The 19,318-nt window shown below is 51.7% G+C and overlaps 1 protein-coding gene across 4 annotated transcripts in view; it reads right to left on the reverse strand.

Annotated features, from left to right (window-relative positions):
• CREB3L1 (cAMP responsive element binding protein 3 like 1) overlaps positions 1-19,318 on the reverse strand; it is a 48,073-nt gene that overhangs the window by 24,863 nt on the left and 3,892 nt on the right. The window contains exon 1 of one of the 4 annotated variants that reach the window (XM_075426644.1): positions 8-221. The exons of the other annotated variants lie outside the window; for them this stretch is intronic. The gene's annotated coding sequence lies outside the window, so the exon portion shown is untranslated. Of the gene's footprint in view, positions 1-7; positions 222-19,318 lie in introns of those variants that run through there. 4 annotated transcript variants of the gene reach the window in all.

A 19,318-nucleotide genomic window follows, 5' to 3' on the forward strand; every position in this document is an offset into this window, starting at 1 on the left:
GGAATACCCGGCTCTGTTTGGCCAGGTCGGGGTTGGGCCAGCCCACCCGGCTGTGCCCCTTCCTGGATTCTGGTGAAAATTAACCCTGTCCTAGCCGAACCCAGGACAACAGGGTACTGGGAGAGAGCGCGCAGGTCCTGGAGCACAGACATGAATGCCAACGAATTCCAGCGTGAGAGCTGAGCTCAGGAAAGCGCCCGGCTCCCAGAGGAGCATGAGGTGCGTGACGTCCTTTCTTTCCCCAGCACCAGGACGGAGGGAGGAGCTGGCCGGAGGACCCCGGATGCTGGAGCCTGCAGGTTCCTGTTCCTACAGGAAGGTCTGTTTGTTTTAGCTGAGCACAATATCACTCTGTCAACATTATGCTGGCTGTCAGAGGGTTGGGGTGAGGCTGGGGAGTGAAGTAGGCTCCAGCTGAACAGATCCATGCTTCCCACCAACTGGGGGAGGGAGATGGTGAGCTGCAGCAATCTCCAACATGCCAGTGCCCTTCACCCTCCAACACCATCCCTCAGCCACCCAATTTAAAAAATCAGAGGCCCACAGAGCATGCTGGAAGTGGGGGGGAGTCTCTGCCGCAAGCATTCTGCCTGACAGGAGGTTTCTCTCCCTTTGCTTCCTTCCTACCTGTCCTGTCCTCTCCCTGCCTGGAGTGACAGCCTGGCGCACCACCACCAGAGGCTCCCCTGGGAGGGCAGGCACTGCATGGGCAGGTGAGGTGGAAGGTAAGGTGAAGGCACACTCATGCTAAATCCCAGTACTCATGCTAAATCCCAGTGTTGAGGCCCTCCCTGGGATGTCTGGGCTGAAGTTTTCTTCACTTGCTCCCATACCGGAGGCCGAGTTGACGGGGTAGCTTGGTAAAATCTACCCAGCCATTTCCAAGTTGCTTAGAAGCATTTCTGCACTTGAATCAAGCGACAGAAAACACCTCCTGTCTGAGCTGAGCATAACCGTTCTTCAGAGGGAGCTGAGTCAGCAGGTTGAATTGGGTTAGATATTTATCTAAAAAGCACTGGAAAACCAGGTTTTGTCCTATCCTACAGCACGGAGGGGTAAAGAGTTTGGAGTCTTGAGCATTAACCCCAGAGAGCGCCTGCTCACGTAACAGCTGTTCTTTGTCTTGCTTTCTCTAAACAACACAAGCAAACACAGGATATGAACATGACAGCCTTACGGTAAGGGTGAGAACGTAACCACAGAAAAGTCAAGGGATTCAGAGCTCTGGCTGCCAGCACACCACGACAGCACAGCAGAGCCAGGATCCAACAAGAGGTACTCAAATCATATGTACTGTTGTAACCATCAGAACCACCACGTAACCCTGGAAGAGAAGCAGGGCTGCATGGACAGCTGCAAGGAGAGCTATCTGCAACTCTGCCACGCTCTTCAAATTTCTTTCACAACTGTGCATTGACAAAGGCAGAGGTGGGAGTGAAGAGAGTTAAGAAGATGCATTTATGCAGTAGTTCCACACACTATCTTTTACCGGCATCCCACCCATGCTCAGAACAAGGATCTCTTGGTCAGTCAACAGTCTCCCCATTGTGGAACAAACCTACATGGAGGGAAGTGGTGGAGATGTCCCTCTGGTTTTATTCTGAAACTAAATCATTTCCCCAGCAGTGGCTAAGGGGTGACAGATGAATAACGAGTGCAAGGGGCCAAGTAACAGAGCCTTAACACGGGCACCAACATTGGCAGGAGTAACTGCAGATTTCTGGTTCTAGTTTTAGAGACCACACAGCAGGCTTGCTGGAGGACCTCGCTGCTTGGAAGTGAGGATGAAGGCAACACTGTTCTCCCAGAGATGCAGGAGTTCAGGTCCCCAGGAGCCCACTCTCTCCCAAGAGACAGAGACCTGCTGCACAGTATGTGAAAAACGTGGGTGACAGGCAGAGAATGAAACTCCCACCCTACCTGGCAATCCAGAAATGCTGGGGCACATACGCCTCTCTGGGCTCCTGGGTCTTCTCCTGCAGCACAACAAAATACTGGCAAAACCTTCTCATCAAAGCAGTCCCCTTCCACCTCTCACCAATTATACCAGTTAAACATCTCCAGACACAGGCGGTGGAGAGAAGGGAGCTAGCCTATGAGATTGGGAATAACTACGGTTATTATCAAAGGAAGCACCAAGGATCAGACACCCTCAAAGGTCGAAAGCACCTAGAGCTGTCACAGAGCTGGAGATTGCTCTTTGACTCAAAGAATGTGGCAAGAGGCAGAGGAAAGCAGAAGAAGGAACGCTAAAGCAAACAACGACACAGCTTTGTAGCTGGCTATATCCACAACGGAAGCTACAGGACAAGCAGGAAGCTAAGCCACCACGTCCCAGGAAGACTGCTGTGTCTCTTGGGTTGGCTCTGTTCTCTCCTGACGCCAGCAGGTATTGTTAACTTTAGATCTCTGATTAGTAAAGACAGCCACGCACGCAACCACATGGTGGTAGGAAAAAATGTCCAGATCCAACTGTGATGGCCATAGTGAGGAGCAGCCCAGAGTTTATTTTGGACAGATGCCACCAAAACCTCTGCTAATTAGTTTAGATTGAGCCTGCTAACCCAGAATATGCAAACTCTGTCCCGCCCAGCCTCACTGGGGGAGCTGCACCTATCTGGCAGAACTCAGAGAAGGCTTCAGCCAGACTCTTCCTTAACACATGTGAGAGAAGGCTCCAGGGAACTGCAGGCCCCAGGGTACGGTGTCTCAGGGCTGTGTGGATCGCGGCAGGGTCAGTGCTCTGAGTTTCTGAGTGACAAACAGAAGCAGGTTTATCACCTGACCAAATGGATGGTAGCATGGAAGTTCACATGCCAGAAGAGGTGCTGGGCAGCCACTAGCCCTCCCTTCCCACCCAGACTGGGGCCAGCACAGCTGAGGGCCTTCGTGTGCTGCCACTAAATGAAACAACTGTGCTGGGCTTCGGGGAGACTTTTGCTGATGCCATGGCAACAAAGACCTCAGCACACCAGAGGCATGTGTTGGTGTAAGGTCTACAGGACATGGGTGTGAATGAAGGTGGGATAGACAGAGATGCACAAGTAGAGCAGGCTCATTCTCTCACAGCCTCCAAGGCCTAGAGTCTCTCCTCGAGACCACCTACCTTCCAGCCAGGCTGAAATCTGCCAGCCCCCTAGCCTCAGGAAATTGACCAAGAATTTCTAATTGTTACAATGAAGGACTCTGCAGCTCTGCTGAGAGTCTGGTTTAAGATATCTGAAGTGGCTTTCATGCACATGGGCCTGGCTTGAGCAAGGGGAACCAGTCAACTGGGAAACGTGATCCTTACCATCCTGGCCCAGAGGGAGCGGGTGTGAAGTGTACTGGGGGAAAACAGCTTCCAGATGGGATATGAAGCTCACAGCACAGTCTCATTTTGCATTATTCGCTCCTGCTATCTCCCCCTCCCTTTCACACCCTCCTTTCTTCTTCTAACTATGTTCCAAAGCCAAGAAATAGCACGAGATGTGTTTCCAAAGCTGTATTACCAGTGAGCGGTCAGGGAGGGGGCAGCCAAGGGACAGAAACGCAATGGCGAGGATGTGCTGGATTTCCTGATCCAAGCCCAATTTCTGGCTGCCCGTCCCCCCACCACAGTTCTGGGAGGACAGGGAGGCAGAGCCTGAAGGGGACGAGCCAGCGTGCACAGGTACAGGGGAGGCAATGACCACCTCATCTCCAGGCCCAACAGAGAGCCTTAAGCTGCTTTGGTGCCACAGGAGAATCTGCTCGGGCCAAGGCCACCTCAGCCGCGGGGAGAGAGTGCGAATCTGTCCGCTGCTGGCCCCTGCTCCCTCCCACTCCTGGTGACCGACATAGGCTCTTCCAAACATATTTCCACCACATGTTTTCATCCTGACCTCATGCTTAGGGTTGTCTAAATAGCACACTGTATGTGCGTGCGTGCGCTTCTCATTCAAACACCCTTTCCTGTTGTACAACAGTTATCTGGGGAGCTAATGTAAGGCAACCAGGCATCCAAATGCTAGCACTCTACTTCCCCCCACCCAGGGCTGGTGTTCGACCTCTGGGGACCCCTAGCAGAGACCGAGGCATTAAGCCTTTTCCCCTGCCCGGTTGCGCATGGGATGCCTTAAGGTGCCACTCTTGTAGCCAAGTGGCACCACGCACGGCTGAGGAGGGGACGGTTTCCTCTCCCTGGATCCACTTCTCCTCTGTGGTCACCTTGGCTACATCTGTCCCTCCTTTTCCCTTTCACGCTTCCATCCTTTGCCTGACTTTCCCCTTCCCACCTCCAGCTGAGCTGTTTGGAGACAGTCTCCCTTCAGGATCAGCCTGGTTCTCACAGCCTTCCTGCTCCCACCACAATCGTCTCGCTCCAAAGAGAAAGCGGCAAGGGGCTAATCCAGCTGGGCGGCAGCCCAGGCCCGGGAGACGAAGGGCCTTTGCAGGTTGGAGGTTCTGCTCGTGCTGGCAGGCAGTGCAGATGGGGAGGGGATTCTTCTGAGTTTTCTCTTTTCTTTTTGAAAGCATTTTTCCTCTTTGCTTGCCAACATAAATCTCCTGTCCCAGCTGTGACATCTGCATTTCCCTTCTCTGCTTTCAGTAAGGAATGAAGCCCCCTGCACTCCAGCTTCACAGCTGAGGTTTCCTTTACATTCCAGGAAAGCAGAGCCCGTACACTCCAGACAGTCCTGCTCTCTTTAAAATGCAGTGAATTTTAGATCTTATGAAAGTGAAGGTCTTGACAGCATTAACAAGATCCAGCCAGGATGGACAGATGCTGCGCACACTTCTCCTCACAGCCTGGTCGGTGCATGTGTACCCCGAGGGGCACAAGTGATCATCCATCCACCTCTCGGCTCTCTCAAACCCCTCTGGTGCCTCTCCATCCTGACCCATGGAGCTCTCAGTCTCTCCCCTCACGTACCGCAGCTCCTTGCTGCGCCATGCCTGGTCTGCCTGGGCCACCGGTCTGCCTGGATAGCGTGCCACTGACCTGCTACCCCCTCGTTGCTCCTGCTTCGTCGTGCAGCTGAAGCGCTTCAGACCAAAACGCCTGCAAACCCCGCGGCTATTTCCCTCCAGCTGCAGGACAGCACCCCGACCAGCAGCACCCCTCAGTTTTTCCCTGGCAGCGCCCAAGTCACTCATGATTATTTTCAGCATCACAGCCTTGGACATACAGTCACCATACAGGTGAGCCAGACGCTTCCCCTGACACCCAGCCTCCAGGTAGGGTGGAGTTTGACCGAACCTGGTCTGGAGCTGGGCCCAGGGTTTGTTGCTGTCTGTGGTACACTGCAGCATGACAGAAGAGGGGTGCGTTCAGGCCGCTGAAAGTAAGGTGGGTGACCCACTTCCCCCCAGGCCAGCTGTGCCATCAGCTGGAGACTGCAGCCCCTCAGCCCAACCGTGGCCCTGTCCCCGGCTCCCTGCGAAGGCCCAGTGAGGCTGAGGCATGGCTGGCTGTGGAAACCTCCTTCTGCCGCACGGCCGTGCCAAGGACCTGGATTCACCATTTCCAGCGCTAGGCGCCACAAGGCCTAGGAGAGACGACAGAGGCTCAAGGCACAACTGGGGGAAGGCGACTGAGGGAGCGGCGCCAAGGCAAGGGGCGAGGAAGCAGCAGCACTCCGGGCCGCCGAGGTCCTCGCCTGGGCCCCGGGTGCCCGCAGCCGCTTCGCCCCCGCCACCCAGTCAGGGGGAACGGCCCGAAGCTCCGGGGGAGCGGGCGCCCCGCGCCTCCCCCGAGGCCGCCGGGCGGCTGCGGAGAGCCGGCCGTTAACGGCCGCCGCGGCACGCTTCCAGCGGCCGGCAGCCGTGGCCGCCCATTGGCCGACGCCGCCGAGCGGCGGCCAATGGGAGGCGGCTGCCAGCGGAGCCGCGCTGAGGCGGGCGGGAGGAGTGCAGGGTTAGGACGGAGCGGCCCGGGGCCCGCAGCGCCTCGCGGCCCTGCCTCGTTCCTCCGCGCTGCGCGGCGGGACGCTGAGGGGACGCTGAGGCCGAGGGGGGAAGCCCCCCTCCCGCCCTACTCCCCCCCGCGGCCTCTGCCCCTCGAGGAGGCCTCGCCTTTGGCGCGTTCTCATCCTGGATGTCTTAACGAGTGCCTCAGAGGAGACGGCCCCAGCCTCTCCGGGAGACGCGCGCGTAGGTACCGCTCCCACGTTTTGCAGCCGCTTCTGGGGCAGGCATAAAGGTTTTGGGGGTTCCCCCGTCCCCCCGCCTCTTCCCCCACAGCCCCAGCAGGGGGAAAACGAAATGTCATCTGGCGGGACGGGTGATGTTAAAAGCACACGCGCAACGCAGACTGCATCAGAATTTTGTGTCCGTGGTCGCGGCCGTGTAATACCCAGCTCAGGCTTTGCGAGCCTGCTGTTCACTGGGGAGGAATGTTGGGAGGCACCCAGGCGCGGGTAGGGGGGTTGGACAGCGGGTGAGTTAAAGATTTAACTTAAATGGTTTTGCCCCTGAAAGAAAAAAAAAACACGAGAGGAGAAAGTTAAGTGGAAAGTTGAAATCTCCAAGCCTGACAGATGCCCAGCGGCCCCAAAGGAGACACCGAAGACACCTGCTGCTGCTGTGGCAGAGGAGTCCTGCACACTGGTGTACCCACACCTGGGTTTAGTGTGCTCAGCATACATTGGATTAGCAGCTGGCGCAGGCAGTGGTGATGCAGGAGGGACTGGAAGCGCCCTGCAAGGGGAATGACTGTGGAGCAGGGCAGAGCCCAGGGTGAAGCGAATCAAAAGACAAGTGGCATCACAGTGTGGCCACAGTGGTGAATGCCAGGGTGCAGAGCAGCGATGTATGTGTTTGGGAGGAAGGGGAACATGTCAGATTCCACTTGGGCAAACCAGGCTCCACTGGCCCAGCATGGAAAGCAGCTACAGTACACACTTTGCCTCTTGCACAAGACTTGCTGAGTCTGCAGAGACAGGAGCACCTCTCCTCCCAGCAGCAGCACCCTCGAGGATAAAGAGGAATGCCTCTGCTTTCCAGTGAGCTTTTGCTGTGTGTATGCTACATATGCAACAAACGTCCCAAATTTCCTTTGGCTTACAACTCGCTTGCAGCCAACTCTGATAAAAAAAACTAGAACAGGACTTAAACCATATGCAGAAGTGGACACAACCCTCTCAGGATTAAACGTTTCGATCAGCTGCTCTTAACCCTCATTTGACAAGATCTGGGGGCTATTTCTAGGAGTCCATGAAAGGTGAATAAAAAGGTTGTCCTTCAAGGCCTTTCTTGAGCTTGGAGAACTGAAGACACCTCCTTGCTACAAAACAAAGCTGCCTTTATTTCTGAGCCGTTGTGGTGGCAGCTGGGCTGCATTTGAATGGAAATGCGTGGGAGGTGTTCTCTGTGGGATTTCAGGTACCCCTGGGCAAGCTGGCAGGGGTCTCTTCCTCTTCTTTGCTTCTTCCCAAGCCCAGGTCAGCACAGTCTTGGGGAAGAGATTTCACACGAGCAGTTGCTCTGAGAGAAAGAAGCTGTATCATCATCACTGCCCCCAGGTCTCTGCCCTCTTGTCTGAATTGGTGCTTTACCTCTTTATGTTAACTTGGCAGCCTCAGCGGAGTTTGCAGCAGGCTCCCAGCGACACCCTAACTCCCCACCGTGATGGGGGGCCGGGAGTCTTTCAGCTGCTGTAGCGTCAGAGGGAGTGGGTTCATGTGAACTTTATCTCCTTATGTGTGAAAATAAAATCCATCATCTTCGGGAAGGCCCTGTCTGCTATATTACCCCAATCCACCTCCACCCCAGCGTGCCCTTTGCACAGCCCAAATGCATCCATCAGTCCCCACAGCAGCACAGCATCCAGAACACAACTGGGTTTCCATAGCCGTGCCTGTTTGCTTGCGGCACCCCTGCGCAACCTAAGGATGCAGCTCCGGCCCAGCCCCGCAAATCCAGAGGCAAATCTACCCTGAAAAAGCCTACATGGACTTCATTGTGTATGGCACGTCTGCCTGGACAGTTTAGGGAAAAAATCTGCTTGACGGAGAGGGACGCACGGTGCAATGAAAGGCAGCAGGCAGGGCAAATGAAAGAAGATACTGGTTTATTCTGTGTGACTCTCTGTGAACCACACTGCCATGCTGCAGTGAAGTCGGGTCACAGCATCACCAAAAGACACGAAATACAGCATGAATGTTCAATACAATTAAAAATAAATTAGGTGCAACTGCTCAAGCCAGTCACCAGTCAGTGGGATGGGGAAGTTTAATTAATAACCAAAATAAACTGGAATAAACACCACTGCGCCATTTCTTCCATCTTTCTTAGAAGCTTCTGGCCCTGCCCCGTAAGGGGTTTAAGCCACCAGAGTTGGCAGAGCTCTGCTCTGACACGGCTTGTCACCTCCCTGCCATTATGGGCCTTTTTTCTTGTATCTTGCAAGAAAGGCAATGTAAGAACGAGAAAGGCACCCTGGGAGACAGAGGAAATCTGCTTTGGGAGATAACTGGAGGAGGAGGAAAGGTCTGTATTATCTTTACAATCAGCTTCATTTGTCTCATTGAAACTGTTTCTCTTTTGTGCTCAGAGAGCAAAATCAGAGATAATTCACATTTTGTCCCCTGGCACGTCCCTGGAGACCCGTAAAGAAAAGCAGGCCTTGGAGGAGGAAGATAGCTGTACTCTGTTCAAGTCCAAAAGCTGCGGCATGCAGCTAATACCAAACATTACTGGTGGCTTTCATTCCTTGGGCCTTTGTAAAGGGCAATTACAGAGCAAGTAAGTCTGGACCAGCTGATCTGTGACTCAAGGATGTGAGGGATTTTCACCCAAAATCTTGAGAGAGCAAGAGCTGGGACTCTCTTCAGTGGCCAGGCCGGGCAAGAGCTGAGTTTTCCAACCAGCAGACTGAATGGGGTCCTGCACCAGGACTGTTTTCAAAGCAATTCAGCTTGGAATGCAGATTTCTGACCTGCTGCCAATATCCCAGTGGAAAATCTGTGCCCTGAGCAGCAGATAGGAAATTAAACTTCAGCTCCAACGCCAAGGGTATCATTTTCACCTCAGCGGTGGAGCTGCAGAAACCAGAGTCTCTGGAGAATGGGGAAATCCTTCCCATTCCTACTGAAGGCAGCAACACCTCTCAGACCATTCAGCACTCCTGGGGCAGCCTGGATTAACACCATCCCAGGGGAGAACGAAGGTGTGATGTTGGTGAACAAGGGGTCAAAGCCCTGTGTTCCAAAGACAAGAATGGAGATCTGACTGGTCAGAGATAATGCAGTCACTTCAACCATGGGATGAAAATCAAGGCTGAAGGAGAAAAGCAGCCTAAGCAAACCCTTTCCCAACATCTGTCTCCCCAGCCATCCCCTCTCCAAGCAGAACTTCTTCATGACATCAGAGAAAAGTAGAAACGTGAAGATGCCTAGCATCATGTGCTCAAGTAAAGTTAGAAGCTTCTGGGAAAAAAAGATCCCATGTTCATTTGAAGACAGGAAACCTATCATGCCCTGAAAACCTGCCCTGAAGGCTCCTGTGTCTGAGATGAAGCAGGCATCTGTACCCCAGCATCGGAGGGGTGTCTGCAGAAACCAGTGCATTTGGGAATCCATTCTCTGGACATCCCTGGCACGGTGCAAGGAGACGATGGATGGTTTAATGGGGTTTAGGGCCTGGAGGAACCAGTCTGGTAATCAAATATGGTTCCTTACATAGCTGAGTGCAAGAGCTATATTCATGCCTCCTGCTCCAGACTCGTCAGCTGCAACTGAGCTTCACAGAAAGAAACATCTTACCTCTGTTTAAAGGCTTCAGTTAAATCCGCTCATTTCTAAAAAATCCCCAACCATCGTAGAAGCTAATTACAGTCACCAAACATATGAGTCATGACAAAGAGGGACTCTCTAGCTTAAGCCTCCAAAGTGTTTTCTCAGGCTTTTTGCTCTTAGATGAACAAGTCCTTACTACCAGAGGTTTTCCTGAGAACAAAACAAAGTCACGTTATAACCTCTGGAGTGTGGCACGGCATGGCGGCTCTACTGGGTAGGTTGTTCTGCAGACAGCAGACACAACATCGGCCTCATTGCAGGCAGGGAGAACTTGAGGATTTATTCAATGAGGGCAGGTTGCAGTCATGTAACTCCATGTTAGCGGCAGATTCAAAGATTAATTTATCTTTCTGTGTAATTAATTGCTAGATTTTAACACAATAAAATCACAGGTGGAAGTGAGTGATTCCTGTAGCAAAAGAAGTTACAGCCCTGCCATGGTGGCCAGTGCTACAAAGAGATACTGAAGGCTGTGGGAGCCCGAGAAAATCAAGATAAAATCCATAGAGGTTTGGCTTCTGGGCATCCTTTCAGACAAGGCCTTATTATGCAGGTACATGTTCCAGGACCAAAAGCAACAATAAATTCTTAGTATCTGTTGTGGTTTTATGTGCAACAAAAGAGAAAAAGCATCAGTGAGATCTTCCCCTTCCATCCTTAATCCCAATGCTGAACGACTTTTCCGAAGTATGGAGTTCTCTGTACATACGAAATCAGACCTTCTCATGCCACCCTCTTCCCTCACGCCTCTGCGGCCCGATTCTCCCCTGCTTCACTCCTGCATTGCCTTCCTCCCGTCTCCTCTCTCTGAAACGGTGCACACATCTGGCTTGCCTTTACTGTGTGATAAATCTCACCCTGCATCTTGGGTTCATTTTCTGAAAGTTTTGAATGGTGTCTTGGAAATGCTGTTGGACAATAGGAGCTCTTTGAACCCAGGCCAGCTGGATGGGACTCCTTGCATTGCAGCTGACATGCAGGCTTTGGCGGTCTTTCTCGACTCTTTCCTCTCTTCTGTTTTCTGTACAACATTTGAATTGTCCTCATACTTTATTTTTGGAGTGGGCAGTGTGTTTCTGAATCTTTTCATCATTATATTATTATTAATTATGGTGATGACTATTTCTCTTTCTGCTGGCACTGCTGGGTGGATCTCTCCGCTCTCGCTTAATGCCTTGGGTAAGACTACCTTGGCTGCGACCCACTTGAGCAGTGACTCAGAATCCCTGGCCCGCTCCCAGGAGAGATGCAAGAGTTTTGCCAGTCGGTTTATAAAGAGGCCATCGTTTTCCCCAGCTGCTCTCTCGCTCAGCAGAGCTGAGTCGGGTGGAAAAGCTCAGCTCTGTGGTTCCAGTGAGTCCATCCGTGGTGGACAGACCATCCCTGGGGTATTACAAAAGCAGAGCCCTGCTCCCTCTGGGTGCAACCAGGGCAACTTCTGAACCCGGCGGTGGGATTCTCCGCAGAACAAGATTTTGCTCCCTGGGGGTCACTGCACTCAACTTCCCCGTTCCCAGGCCCTTGGAGGAAACAAAGCAAAGAGAGGCATGTGGGCAGGATGAGGCATTGTGAGGGAGGGAGTACTGTGTGCTCATGTCAAACTGTTGCCTAATGGCTTATCACACAGCTGCCCACATCTCTTGAGTCAGAGCGGAGAACAGCGTACTCTGAAGCAGGCGTCTCATATCGCTGGGTTTAAGGTTTGCTTGCAGTAGTGGTACACTGTAGAGAAATCCCATCTTTATCCTCTGGGATTCTCAGACCTTTCCAGCCATGCAGGAGGGTGGGGGTTGCTCTGTTTCTGAAGGCAGGAAGGGACCTATCGCTCTGCGGTTTGTCCCTCCACACACTGGATTTATGCAGTGAAGAAGACCACTTTGCTGCTGTGTGGCTCCTGTAGCTTAAAGATGTTCAAAGAGTATGCTTTTATGGAGGCGGACATGCAAACTCTCTCCATTTTGTGTGCTGGGAAGGATTCAGGAAAAAAGAGGTGTCTGGTCTCGGTGAGGCACAGCCATCTCCCACAGACCATGGAGGGAATGTGAGTCTAAATCCCTCCCATTAGGCTACACTGCATCCTGGAAATGGTACTGAGTGATGGAGGGCAGGAGATCACAGGCCTTGCCCTAGCAAGAATGGGCACTTGGCAGCGTTGGACCACGTCCTCCCCAGCTCCCCTTCCCACGTGCTGGGACGCCCACCTGCTTCACCAGGCAGCCAAGAGCCCCAGTGCTCCCTGGTGCCCGCACTGGCAAGGGAGAGGGACTGAGATCTTCAGTTGCTTTTTGCTCACATCTACCAAAGGAAGGACTAAGTCTTGGGCCAAATAAAATTCTCCTTCCTCCTGTTCTGCTGCAAGGCCCAGCAGGGCAGGGAAATCCATGAGTGGCCGGAAAGGGGGGTCCCACCAGCCCTCTCTGTGCTGGTGTTGAAGGCTGAGCCGACTCCTGAGCTCAGCTGCAGCAGCCCAAGCACCAGGCAGAGGTGTCACCCTCTTTCCAGCCACTGCACGGTGCAAACCACAGCCAGCCTCCCGTGCGGGCTGCCCCTCCCCGGCTGGCAGGCTGGCCACGGCCGGCCTCGACTCCACGCCAGCTCGGTGGCATTGCTTCTTCAGCTTGAGGAATGCAAACTGCCCGAGCTGCTCTTGAGGATCGGCCAGGAAAAGTCCTCAAATAGCAACAGGAAATCAAAATGCCCGCTCCAGACATGCACCAGATACGAGGCCATCCAGCGCAAAGAGAAAAATCAAACGCTGGACGATGGAGATTACATCATGCTGTGGATAAACCTGTGAGCCCGTCCAGCTGGGGCCATGCCAACAGGTCCAGATGGCTCAGGAATGCTAACTGCATAGCTACCTCTCTCTTGTCTTTGCTTTTTCTTCCCTCGTTCTTTCCCTATTCTCCGTCCCTTCTGGCCTCCTTCCCTCTTCCCTTTCACAGAATAAATAAATAAATCCTCTGGCAACTCTACATAATCCAATTTCATCAAATATCAGAAAGGCATCTGAGACCAGTGGATGGGGCACTGGTCTGGACACGGGTCTCTGGCACTTACTCATAGATATGGAGGCTGCTGGGTGACCTCACCACACTGTGTAGCTGCTGGGGTTGACACAGTAATGTGTGCCTTCATCTCACCTGGGACTTCAGCCCTTGGCTACAAAGGAGAAGGCTGCCAGCGCTGCTCCCCTGGAGCCTGAAACACGCTGAAAAAATAAGAAATGAGCAATGCTCCCGCTCTGCTGCAGCTCACCCCAGCTGCTTACAGCTGCCACTGACTGCTCGCCGTGGCTGCAGTTACAGGGGGAGGGAGAAAACCATTTTGCTGTCACAGCTAGTAGCCTTTAGCTAACACCCTGGTACTAATTAGCAACAAAGAAAGGAGTGCAGCACCCTCTGTTCTGTCCCCAGCGCTGACCAGAGCTCAGCTGTCTCCCAGTGTGATAAAAGCAGGGCTCAAAGACATGTAAGAAAATAATGAAAGGTGTGTGCTTTGCTGGGTCTGAAAAAGGGCTGCAGGCCATTTGCTCATTATTTAATGCTAATCCAGCTGCTGGACTGCTGCCAACTGTATTTGACAAAACTTGCAGAGCAGGAGAGGCATCAGAGAACGGGAAAGCAACGTTTGCATTGCTCTTCCCAGTAGACGTTGGTGATCCTAACTTTACAACAGGTCAGGCCAACTTACTGTGGGGAAAAGGCACCTCCGAAGAGGAAGGGAAAGCACAAAACCATGCGCGAGCAGCAGGAGGCACTCGCATGGGTCTTGAATGCCCTGCTAGTGGACTGATAAAGCCACGGCACGCTGGTACCTTCAGCTTGTTACCTCCTTCTCAGATGCAAACCAGGCGCGACATACTTTGGGAGCCTGGGAACTCAGCACAGCCCTGACTACGCAGCAATTTCGGGCAGAAATGTAACAGGGTGCTCTCAGCAAGTTGCACCAAACCTAGGGAGAAGTTAGGTTTTGCAACTCAGCCAGGATCTGGTTGTGCAGTGGAGGATAAGGTATGAGTACAGCCCATTCAATGGATTTGTAAAGCGCAAATTGTTTGGTTTTCAGTAAGGCCCAAAGAGGTCAAGCCAGCAACAGCACGGGCCAAGTACTTCAGTTTAAAACCTGATGCTGACCGACACAGCCATTCAGACTGACACAGAAAGATTACTCTGAATTAGCTTTAAGTATCTGAGGTCAGAATCAGACACGTGCAGTTCCCCGGGGTAATGAACAGGAGAGGGGCAAAGGATAGCTGGGACATCAGTGGAGGGTGGATCTGTCAAACTGAAAACATTGCAAATATCATCTATAGCTGCAAAGTAATTCAATGAGACTCTAACTGGGGAAGCAAAGGAATAGCTCCTATGGACCTTTCCGGGCAGTTATCTGCTAGCAAAACCCTGCCCCAGTCTAACGTTTCATTAATATGCTTCACCCATTGATGGCACTGCCCCATGCCAGTAAGAATAAGGATGTGCACTATTTTATAGACAGCAAAAGCTGCATCACCGCAAGTGACACCCTGAAGATCACAGGCTAAGTAACTGGCAGAGCTGGGACTAAAATACAGTTCTCCCATTCCCGACAACCTCACTGCACCACTGTCCATAAGGAGAGAAAAAACACAACAAAACCAAACCCAACATCATTCAATTGGCAATTCAATATTTGCGGCTCAACAGCACCTCATCAACTCTCAGCGTCTGCCACATTTGCTTGGAAAGAAGAGCCAGATTTCCAGCATTCCCTGGGCAAAGAGCTCTCAGATCGAGAGACTGAAAAGGCTTTGAAAGAAACCTTCCATCAACAGTCTTTACAAATGTCAGGGCTGGTTTCCTCCTCCCTGAGCTGCCTGGCTTGCAGTCCCTCCCCCAGGGCAGCAGTGAGCTCCTCCAAAAGCACCTGCCCAGCTCCTTCCTTCAACTGTCATGAAGTTACAGCACTCACTTAACATCAAGCTGCTCTGATGTGCAGCAGCTAACTATTGAGGCTCTGGACCTGGGTCCTCGTCTTCATCCTGGCCTCCCTCTGCCTCAGCTGCCCCTTCTGGAAGGAAAAGCTCTCCTCCCAGGAGAGGGAGGGCTGCAAATCCTGCAGAGCCAGGAGCAGGTTCACAAGGTAGACCCCCTGTGCTCAGCCAGCAGAGACATGTTATTCTTGAGCTGCAGTGCTCCCACCTGGACACGCCATGGCATCGGGAGGAGAAGCCAGTGCCCTCGTGACACTGGTGGGGAGCTCAGCATGGGGGAAGTTCTCTGGGCACTGGTCTGAGGAAATTCACCTGCAGGAGGGATGCTGACAATCCAGTATGAGTGTCCAAAACCAATGTTGTATCCAGCTCCCTCCTGTGTAACGTGCTTGGTGTCAGGTCCAAGTTGTATTTCTCCTCCAGCCTCGGCTGCCAGGTTCCTCCCAAGGGAGCCCTGACATTCCTGTTGCAGGGGAACTCCTGACACAAATCGCTGAGCTGAACGCATTACGTTGCATCTATTCTAGGAAAAATGTTAACTGTGTTTTGAGCAGGCTTTGCTAATCAGGTCAGCCAGACTGACCTAAACGAACATTTTTCCTAATCAAGACAAAGTTACAGTGTAAAGAAGCCAAAAGCAACTTTGCTGAGGTAGTCAGGGGTGAGTTTCCTCTGGAACAGGCTGGACAGTGATCATAATGAATGACCTCACATAAGGCATCACCTTTGAGCCCTAAAGATGGTACTAATTACCCCAGCACTAGTCTAAATTACATACTAATTTCAGGGAGAATAGCCATGCACGTTGCTTCCATCCTGTACAAGGAATTTCTGCAATCTTAGAAAGCGAGAAGATAAAACACAAAGACAAATAAAGCAGTGGAAGAGTGTGTGGATATCTGCAGTTCCAATCTTCATGAGACCTTGTTCTGGCTGAACAACGTGTCAAGATCAGTGTCAAGCATTTATCACCTGGACACTGACCAGAGCAGAGCAGCTCCACATGATTTCAAAGGCAGATAGCACTGGAGAGATTTAAGAAAACAGGAGTAAAAGGAGACATGTGAAGAAAGAGAAGAGAAGATGGGTAAAGAAGTCAGAAAGGGATGGGTGAGAGGAGAAGGCTGGACCATTCAGATCGGCTCAGGAGACTACAGGAAAGCAAAACCTTAAATGATGTGACCCTACAGGAAAGCATAAGCTAAAAAAAAAAAAGTTTTCTTGAGCAGCTAGGAATAAGTTAGACAGATGTAAACACTGCATGGCAGACATGTGGGGAGCAACTGCGTCGAAAGACACAGCCTGCCTTTCAGCACGCTACCTGCAGTCCCCTGCTGCTCTGGCCTTGCCCTCATCTCCTCACACCCTTTCAGCTATTTCTGCTCTGAGGGATGATGCAAAACATGCAGGCACTAACCCGAGAAAACACCTAACGACTTCCAAGTTGAGCTACAAAGACAGGAAGGAGTAAGAAAAGGGCTCCATGCAAGCACTCCCCCTGTCCTATTGCCAGGCTGAAAACACAGTCGATGATTTCAGACAGAGGATACTAAACTACATTAAAGTGGCACATCCAGAAGTCACCTGCTGCAGCGGGACAGCCACGGTGTCAGCATGGGAGTCAGCTAAGAAACACAGCTTTGGCTCCACCCTTGCTCTCACTTCTCGTCTCCCATGTGGAGACATGAAGTCCCAGCAGTTCAGACGTGTAAAGGAGGATAAATACAGTCCCCAGTGGAAAGCTGGGATCGGTGGGACGTAGTAATCCCAGGACTGAGACCGGCCTAGAAGTAAGGACTAACACACTTGGCTTTTCCAACAGACAATTCTCCTGAAGAAGAACAGCGCCGGCCACAAGGTTGCCTGTGGAGCATTGGTGACTGCATCTGACCTTGCAGTACATACCTGGAATTTCCCTGGGATATCTCCCAGCCAAATCAGGCCAAGAGACAGCTCTTGGCCATTTCTTAGTTGAGCTGTAATGGTCTGCTTCATCCCTGGTGCCCTACCTGTTCCCCTGTAACTCTGCAGCAAGGAGAGTCACCAACTGGCTTTTGCGTCCCTTTTGGTTTCCTGCAGTGGACTGTCCAAAACAGGACAAGGATGCACAGGCTGCAGAGACTTGATTCATCTCTTCCCTAAAATGCACAGGTACAAGCCAGGTTTGAGAATCAAGTCTTCATATTGAGCACAATCCTGCCTGTGGCTATGAGAAGAGAACATGCCACGTGGCCGTCACAGGGGCAACTCCAGAGAGTGAAGTGTTTTCATTCACTTCCTTTAACACTAAGAAATTTTAAAGTAGTAAATAAATAATATACTAACGGCTAATTAAATACTACAGTCTGAAAACCTACAGGGAAGTGCTGAGAAAAAAAAGGAGCAAGCCCAGGAGTAGACTGTTCTCAGAGGAAACACAGCAGTATGTCACAGAGGTGTCAGTCTGGCCACATTTTGAGTAGCGGGGCTGCATCTGTGGCTATGAAATCCCTAGTTTTAAAATTTCCATTTAAGGGGCTGCTTCAGAAAACACTGTTCTTTCCAAATTCCCCTCTCCACCAGAGACAGCTCCTTTCCAGGCTTCAGCAAGAGCAGCACAGTGCCAGATGGGACCAGTGCAGTGCCGGACGAGACCAGCGCAGCATGGGATGGGCTCCTGGGCAGCAGAAGGCACTTTGTATTGACGAACCCAACACTTGTCACGGGATTCAGAAGCCAACAGGCACCATGCTTAGGCATTTGCGCTGGTGCCAGGAGGAGGTCCAGTGGAAGAGTCTCAGAGGCCTTCTACAGCCTGGTGTGTACAGATGAGACCCTTAGGTTTCCTCCTTTCTGAAAGTGGTGGTGGCACTGAATGACTGCCTTATGACAGAGGGGATGGGAATCACCTGGCAGACATGGACTGAGCTGTACATGACTCCAGCGGCTCCCAGCTGGTGCTGCTGACACCCTCCCTCAGTGGGAGCGGACTGTATGCACAGATGTGCTTCCACCCCGTGCCAAACCCTCCCTTTGTTTACTCTGCAAGCACTTCACCAAAGTCCTTCCTGCTGCTCCCCACCAAGACGATGGCTCTGTCTCCACGGTTTAACCCTGTTTTGGATGCATGCCTTCCTGCGCTCCTGCTCTGAGTGGTAACCACTGCCCTAGCTCTGGCCTACCAGCACAGTTAAAAGGTTCTCCCACTTCAGCCAAGATGAGTTTTAGGCCAGTGGATCCCGAGCACGTGCAGGCAGTTGTCCAACAGATGAACGTTTTTATTTAGGAAGAGTATCCCAAATGTTTATCAGTTTCTTGGCAGCTAGATGGGACACACAAATGATCCCCAGTCTCTCTGGATAAAGTATTCACCTAGAGTCTTCCAAAGGAAGTTCAAGTCTCTCCCTCTCTTTGTTACCAAAATGGAAATATGTTTCCTGGTGATGACCCTGCAGGGATCATGCTGTAGTCTCAGAGACATGTGCACTGCTGTGTTCAGCTCTGGTTTCATCCTGCTGCCAGCACTTCTGCAGCTGTAAGTCGTGCTATGAGACGATAAGGAGCAGCATGGACATGAAGTGGAGGAACCACAAGATGGATCCAAAGAGACTAATGAAACAGGAAATCTAGGAACTATTATTTTAGGATTCATTTCCATCAGGCCAGGTCTGATGGCCCCACCAGGTCGCTCTGCATCTGTGCTCCAGATCCCACAGGAATCTCTGACCAGCAAGTTCCAAGGGAAGTTTAAAGAAAAAGGTCTTGCCTTGCCCAGTACTTGGCTGACTAACCAGGGATGTGTCACTGACCAAATTTTACCAGGCATGAGAAGTGGATGACCAAATCTGCCTGAGCTCTTCGTCCTCGCTGTGTGCGGAGATGGTGGGAGGGATCTTACACAGCATGAAGCTCATTCAGAGCAAAGGTCAGTCAAAGACCTAAGCACCACTTAAGTGCTATTTATGTCCCTGTAGTAGGCATAAGAGGAATAGAAGTGTGTACAGGCTTCTTGCAAGAGCAACAGTCATCCATGGTGAATAACCTCTCTTAACCCTCAGGGGAAGCTCCCCTTATGAGTGCACCAGCACCGCTCTCAGCCTGCTCACCACATACAGTCCTGCTGCTCCCATCCTTTCTGCGGGCCAGGATGATATTAAAGGAAAGAGCACACGGTAGACACAAAACCCAGTCTCCACTTAAGGAGCATCCCACAAGGACAAGCTGTTCCTCTCCCATTCTGCAGTCCCCCAGTAGGTTCCAGAAGATGCTGCTTGTTGCGTTGCCCAGGCACATAGGATCACACAGTGAAAGAGCACGTTACTGTGCATTCCCCAGAGGAGCTGGGTTAGCACTACTGGGACAGCCTGAATTGCCATTTTTCGATTTCTAACAGTGGAGACCTCGACTAGCATGTAGGCTATTTTTTTGCCTTGATATCTCCCTTTTAGAAAGAGGTAAAGATTTTGCTTTGAAAAGCATAGAGTCAAAATAGAGCTGTGTTTACATGAACACCCAAAGTAATCTTTGAAGATATTTTTCATGCTATAAAATATAGAAACATAGGGAAGAAACAAACCACTGGGGTACTAGGTTAAGAAGAAACACATGC

This window comes from Opisthocomus hoazin, chromosome 7 (assembly GCF_030867145.1).
Source record: "Opisthocomus hoazin isolate bOpiHoa1 chromosome 7, bOpiHoa1.hap1, whole genome shotgun sequence".
In the NCBI taxonomy this organism is placed as follows: Eukaryota; Metazoa; Chordata; class Aves; order Opisthocomiformes; family Opisthocomidae; genus Opisthocomus; species Opisthocomus hoazin.